At 43.8% G+C, this 7,498-nt stretch overlaps 1 protein-coding gene across 1 annotated transcript in view; it reads right to left on the bottom strand.

The window, feature by feature from the left end:
• Gabpb1 (GA binding protein transcription factor beta subunit 1) overlaps window positions 1–7,430 on the bottom strand; it is a 55,599-nt gene extending 48,169 nt beyond the window's left edge. The window contains exon 1 of the mRNA XM_004639003.2: window positions 7,384–7,430. The gene's annotated coding sequence lies outside the window, so the exon portion shown is untranslated. The remainder of the gene's footprint in view (window positions 1–7,383) is intronic.
• Window positions 7,431–7,498: the final 68 nt, after the last annotated feature.

Genomic DNA, 7,498 nt, shown 5'->3' with positions numbered 1-7,498 from the left:
CGGTTCAATCCCCCAGCACCACATGCCAGCCAGCCCGCCCCCTGGTGGGCTGAGCTGGCCACACACACACACAAATAAATAAATAAAATTTAAAATAAATAAATAAAATTAAAAAAAAAAAAAAGAACTGAGGTTTGTTATGGTAAAAATGGAAAAACAAAAATGTGTAAGCTTATATCCTGTATTTCTTCAGTAAGCAGAAGTCAACAGCACCTAAAAAATCCTAAGACATTCGAAAAGTACTATATTAATAAGACAATCACCACGAAGGAGCAGGCCATTCGGGACCGTTCAGAATGAACCTGTATAGCCAAGACAGCATAATTATTACACATGCTACGACTCCTGAAAAAGAAAATCAATGGAAGGTTTGACAACAAGAGCCCAGCAAGAGGAAAGACGTGGCCAATGTCAAAGTTCAGGCTCCACAGAAGGACAGGCTAAACATCTCAATCCACTGAGCTACATAAAGAAAATACCATAAACCAGGTGTCTTATGCCAGGCATACTGGTGCACATCTGTAAGCTCAGCACTTGGAAAACTGAGGCACCAGGACTGCCACAAGTTCAAGGCCAGTCTGGGCTACAAAAGGAGCCCATCTCAAAAAATAAAACAAAGTAGATGGCTCATAAACAACAACACATACTTCTCACAGCTCCAAAAGATAAAAAGGCCAAGATTAAGGTGAGGTTAGAGTTGGATTCTGCGAAGAGGCAGCTACACAAGCACTTTAGGCACAACCACGTAAGGTGAGAGGAGCATAGTAGGCTGGCGTGGCTCTCCTTATGGTGGCCTGCCCTGCTCTCTCCAGGAGTTCCTTTTTACCTTGCTTTTCCTCTTACTTGGCCCAAGCGCTCTCCACAGCAGAACCATTTCTCTCCCACTCTCCACTCTCCCTTTCTGCTCTGTCACTGCTGGGGGGCAGTCTGCCAGCTGTCCCTCTCTTCCCTAAGAGCAGCCACCCCACTCCTATGAGCTCGACCCCTCCCTCACACCCTTCCCCTTTCCCCCTGCCCCTCCCCAGTCAGCTCAGCAATCTGTTTGCTCTGCCTGGACGCTGGGTCAGTGGACAGACACCGAGTAACAGACACAAGGTCACAGCCAGAAGGGGCTGCACATGCCAAAGCTTTGGTGTAATTGGAACCTGGTGCACAGACCTAGCCCTGGAAATAGCCCCACAGCCTGGAGGGAATAAGCACAGTGCTAAGGACCACCACAGAAAAACACAGGACGGAAAAGTGCAAAGAGGGTCCCGCCGGCCCCACCCCCTCCTTGGAGGAGTCCTGCTGCAGTTAACCCAGGAGGGGAGTAGCTAGCCTCCAAGGCCAAGTGTGGGACACAAGTTCCTTAACTGGGTTAGAGGAACTCTCAAGCTTTTCCTAGAGGAAAAGGCGTTACGGAACAGAATCGCAGTGCCCCTGGGCTTAGCATGTTTTTAAACAACAGAATCACTGAACAGTGGGTTTAACTTTTTTTATCAGAAGAGGCAGAAGTGGGCATTTCCATTATTTTAAGTTTTTAAATCTACCATGCACTACAAAGATACATAATAACATAAAACATGTTTTAATATGAAAATAAAGTGGGACTCAAGCTCGATTAAATGTTCCACACATTTACCTGCAATTCTAAAAACTAAACGAGAGAAAAAAAAAAACAAAACACCTCTGCTCCTCAAAATCATTCATTTGGTAGTAAAACCTTATGTGTACCGACATGAAGCCACTGACAGTCTGTCCCTCTAGCCTAACAGTTCATGCATTCTCCTGTAAACAGAAGAACCACCGAAGAAGGGTACCGCGGTAGGCCTGGCCCATTCTTCGCTTCTTCTCTGAGACAGGGTCTCACTGGTCACCAAGTGGGCTCTTCCTGCTTCAGCCTCTCAAGAGTGCCAGTGCCAGGATTATAGGTGTACACTACACCCAGCTACAAGAAATTTAATTCTCAAACTACTAGACCCCAAGGACTCTGAAGCGGGGGCGATGACCCCACGGCTATAATTACTGGCATTCACAGAGCTCTCAACTATGTGTCAAGCACTTAGATCACTTTATACACTATGTGCTAATTCATTAATCCTTTCCCATCAGAAAACAGGTACTATAATAATCTTCATTTTTCCAAAGAAAACTAAGGCACAAAGAGATTACGTCAATTGCCTAATATATCCACTAACTAGGATTAATAACATATTTAAAATATTACATATGAGGTAAAGAAAACACAGCAACGCTAATTATTGTAAGGTGGATGGAGTGGGAGTCATTGATATTTTTCTTTATTCAATTTACACTTCTAAAATGTAAGGAATCAAACTTTTAAAAAAATTTTCTGCATTTAGAAATTTTCCTTTATACGCAATCCCCAAATCCATTCACACGAACTGCGTAGTATAAAATCCAAATCCATCTGTGCACTTCACCATTTGGCATGTATTCTTAAACAAAATACACCCTGGGCTTCAATCTACTCTTTCACTTACATACACCAAGACACCTCTTTGTGTCTACGTTCTGCAAACATCACACTTTGATGGTGCTTTCACAAAGCAGCACCCCATTTAGAGGTGCACCCTAACACTCACAGGGACACATTCAGTACTTACACACTTACAGCGCAGCAATCAGGAGCACTGGCTCGGCGTGCTGGCTGGAGTCGCCTCGCTTCCTCTTGTCTCTATGCCACAGTACTGCCTTCCAAAAAATGGGCCACCGAACAACCCATTGCGCAAGAGTGCTACAGGGGTTAACAGTGTAAACCAGCTCTGTTGCTTGATTGATTCTTCTGGGTGTGCGCGCCCCCAAGGCCTAGGGCCTGCTGAGCTGTCACACAGGAGCTGCGACTAGCCAACACACAGCTCTGTTACCAGCAATATTACAGCTGATACACTCCACGCAGACCTTTATTATATCAGGACAAATCCCTTAAATGACAATGTCCATGTCACAAGGTATGTCCTTTAAAAAAAAAAAAGACAAGGGTCTCCCTATATAGCCCAGGCTGGTCTCAAACTCAGGGATTCTCCTGCCTCTGCCTCCCAAGGATTACAGGCATGTACCACCATGCTCAGCAAGAAGGCACATCCATTTTTAAAGCTTCAGTCTGCCAAATTATAATGTTAATTTAAAACTCTTTCGAAGAACCCACTCACCTAATACTCATTTCTCAGCAGGGTGTGGTGGCACATGCCTGTAATCCCAGCACTCAGTAGGCTGAGGCAGAAGGATTATGAGCTCAAGGCCAGCCTGAACTATGTGAGACCTTGTGTTAAAACAAAAACAAAACAGTTCTCTATTGAAGATGAAAATTATGACCCAATTAAGCTCAACTGTTTCAGTTAGTTTTGCTCTTAACACCTGCAACCCTAGACATTCTATAAATCTCAGCTTGTAGGGTGCTCAAGAGCACCTAACCCAAGTTCCCTGTTAACATATCAGCTCTTCTACCGTAGAATTCCCAACTCAGACACTTATTAATGTTGGGAAAAGCCTACCACCCAAATTAATCCATTTCACTTTTGCAATTTAGAGGAAATTTCTCTCAGAACACTTTTGAAATCTGCCTCCAACTTCTATCCTTTGATCCCATCTCTTTCTGGTCAGAGTCAACCTTTCTGACAGACCTCCAACTAAGTTGCTGCTGCTTCTTACAGGAGCTTCTCTTCTTTGGGCCACACAGCCCAGTTTTCAACATGTCCTCCTTTCCCTTTCTCCCACAGCCAAGGGTCCTGGGAGTGCTCTTCAGTTTGGAGAGGTGAAGCCTGGTGTCTCTGACCTTGGGAACTTAACAAAGGAGCCCAGGCCCTTCCCCACATAAGCTTTGCTGCCTGTTTTTGCTGCTGTTCTGTTGCTCTGAGTAATCTACCGGAAATTGTAACGTAGTATCAAGTTTAGGGAGCAGCACACCAAGCCCTGAAGGATAGGATGCTGATACAGTATCGCTGGCACAACAGCCAGCCCAAGTGCAGCAGGAGCAACACTTAGTATACATGACGCGCGTAATCATTTTGCTTTCAGAAAAAGTATATAGTAGTGTAATCTGACTATTAATGCTAAAATTGTCAAGACTTTTTATACACTGTCTAACACACAAGGTTCTTATTAAAAGACAATAAAGTTCTTATTAAAAGGTACGAGAATCATATATATATGAATATTTAGATATGTACTCATAAATGTGAATGTATATATAAATAGTGTATATATATGATGTTAAATTAAAGAAAATATTTCTTTTCTTGCAAAAAAAAAAAAAAGGTATGAGAACTAGGGCTAAGCTTTTGAGATTTCTACATCTGAATCTGTCCACTTGAGTTTATCTGTACTGGAGAAACCACTTCAAGCCCAGGCCTACACCTCTACACTCACGGCAAGAGCAAGATGCAGTCAGCCCAAATAAAGGTGAACTGACCCAGCAAACTGAACCACCGAGTCAACACTGACAACACAGAGGCCTCGTACTAATTTCATCTGGCCACAGAAATATCTTTTAGTATGATGGGGGCAGGGGAAGGGGCACTCCATCCCACCAAAAAGAAAAATCTTCAAAGACATCTGTGCTACAGAAACACAATTACTTGACGAAACTAAGGCCAACGGACTAATATTCATTAAAAAACTAAGTTGCCCTCAACAGGATAACTGCAGTTTATAATGTATTATATATGTTATAAAGAACAAGAAGGGTTCAAAGATTTCCAATATAAAGAAAAGACGTTTGAAATGGAAATGCCATTACCTTAATTTGAACTTTTCACATTGATACATGCATAAAATTATCATACTGGACCAGAAAAATATGCCCAACTACCTGTTTGTTAACTTAAAAGGAAATCAGCCAGGCCCACTCCACACACCTGTGGTTACCCTGTGACTCAGGAAGCTACGAAGGGAACTGCACGTTCAAAGCCAGCCTGGGCGAGTTCCCCAACGCTGCCTCCAAATAAAACTTTAAGGGGCTGGGCAGCGTTGAAGCTCCGTAGCAGAGCTGCTTGCTTACACTGACCACGGGAGGCTCTGCTTCTATTCCCAGGGCCACAAAAAAAGAAAAGAAAAAGTAAACCAAGTCAAGCATCTTGTCTGGGTTTCTTTCTCAGCGTGAGCCATGTGAGAGAAAAGACAGAAGCCATCAGTCAGTGAGCTCATCTGCACTTAGGCTACAGGCTGCCAAGCGGAACTTGCAAAGGGGAACTAGATAAGGGTCTCACACTCACAAAAATGCTTTGTTTTTTGGTACTGGGGGTTGAACTCAGGATCTTGTGCTTGCCAGGCAGGCACTTATGCCACTGAGCTATCTCCCCAGCCCACAAAAATGAATTCATGATTCAAAGTATCATTAAGCAGCCAGGTCTGGTGGTGCACACCTGCAATTCCAGTACTCAGGAGGTGGAGGTAGAAGCAGCCCAAGTTTGACGCCAGCCCAGGCTACATAGTGAGACCCTGCATCAAAAACCACCACAAAACATGAAGCAGCCGAGGTTTGGAACACATGGCTGTAATTCCAGCTACACAGGAGGCTGAGACAGGAAAGGCCCACGTTAAAGGCCAGCTGAGGCAACTTAGCAAAACTAAAAAAGGCCGGCTGGGGAGGTTGGGGACATAGCTCAGTGTGAAGGCTCTAGGTTCAACCTGCAGTACCACAAGGAAAAAAAAATTTCTAAATTCCTCATGGCACATTTGCTTTATCTATTAAAAGGCTTGGGAGGGGAAAGGTTGTAAAAGCAAAGTAAAATTAACCAAGATCCAGCCTATTTTCATATAAGCAGCAAACATTAAAAATACAACTGGCATTTTCTAACAATTACATAAAGAATGACCAGATGCTTCCTGTTGATGGAACAGGAGAACTACCGACTGACACATTCGGACTAGAGTTCACAGAAACAACTGGAAACATTTGGACTCCTTTCAAAACTATTACATCCAAGTATCTTAGAAGTTTATACAATGCAGTACCATGGTAGCCCACCCAGGAAACCCAGATTCTTCCAGACAACTGGGTAACCCTAACGGTGTGTGTCAAACGGTGTGCATCAAACTACCATTTCACCACAGGCTTCGTTGAAGGACTTTTCACAGTTCTCATAGTGCTTTGATTCCATTTACACACAATTTTTCACAAGCACACCTACCACGGAACTCAAGTTTTGTGTACATCATTACAGACATGCATTGAAACTGAAAGATAAGTTGAATCACTTAGAATGTCTCTAAACATTCCTGAGTCTCCACAATCACAGATTATGTAATCTTTATCTATGTAACCTACTGTTTATGCATCTAAATCCCAGTTCTTTTTTCAGTACTGGAAACTGAACAAAGGGCCTTCACACTGAGCTATGCCCCCGAGCCCTTCTTATAAAAACTTTTTTGAGGCAAGGTTGCATCGAGTTGCTAAACAGCCCGGGTTGGGCTGGAACTTAGGATCAACTGCCTCGGGTCCCCAGGAGGGCTGCCACAACAGGCATGCACCACCACACCTGGCCTAAATCCCAATTTTTGTTTTTTAAAGAGCTCAAAGAAAATGTATAGTAATCATCCTTATCTGTACTTTTAAAGTCTTGTGCAATGCCCCGACTTGACCTACATGGTGAAAGCAGATGACAAAGTTGTGCATTTTTTAAAAAAAGTATGAGGATACCCGTGGAGGCTTTTCAGAGGTTACACGGTGCGATGCAGTAGATTTAAGGATCGGTCCTCTATTAAACCAGGCATCCAAAAGATTTGCAGCTATAAAAAACAATGCCACTCTTGTCTGTCATTCGTATTCACATGCGCTCGATGTTTTGTTGAAAAAATACTTAGAAGGCAACGAGATGAAGGGGTCTTTAGATTCCTTAAATTCAAAGTCTGTGCCTGAAAGTGGCAATGTCAAAAGCAGTAGTAAGAAATTTAAACCTCGTGTAGTGGCACTCGCCTGTAATCTCAGCCCTAGGGAGGCTGAGGCAGGAGGATTGCCTAGAGTTGAAAGGTGCAGCCTGAGCGTCATAAGGGGTTCAAGGCCAGCCTGTGCGACATAGGAGGCTCAAAAACAAAACAACAAAAAGGAAATTTAAACCAAAACTGGCTTGTGGACCACACCTATAATCCCAGTACCCCTCAGGCCGAGGCAGGAGGATTACAAATTCAAGGACAGCCAGGTTAGACTGAACAAGAACTTGCCTCAAAGGAAGAAAAACCCTAAACCAAGTTCGTGGTCCCTACTTAGATAAACTACGTGTAGACGAGAATCTTTCATTCCCAATTTCAACAGAATACCTTGGGGTGCATTTTCAACTCTGGGATGACAAAGCTGCTCCGTAACGATCGCTAAGAAAGTCCATCTACTTTTTTTTTCCCCACAGTAAAAGAAAAATCGTTTAAACTTTACAGAAAATAACTTGCCTGATGTGAGACCGCAAACCAGAGTCGAGAAGCAAAACTTAACCACTCTCGGCGGCGCCCCGGCCCCGCGCAGAGCTCCGCCGGCGGGCAGGCCCCGGCCAGGGCGGCGTCCCCG

This window comes from Octodon degus, unplaced genomic scaffold, assembly GCF_000260255.1.
Source record: "Octodon degus isolate 3935 unplaced genomic scaffold, OctDeg1.0 scaffold00105, whole genome shotgun sequence".
NCBI classification, from domain to species: Eukaryota; Metazoa; Chordata; class Mammalia; order Rodentia; family Octodontidae; genus Octodon; species Octodon degus.
Note: the sequence above shows the minus strand (reverse complement) of the source record. Positions and strands in the feature narration are given on the sequence as shown.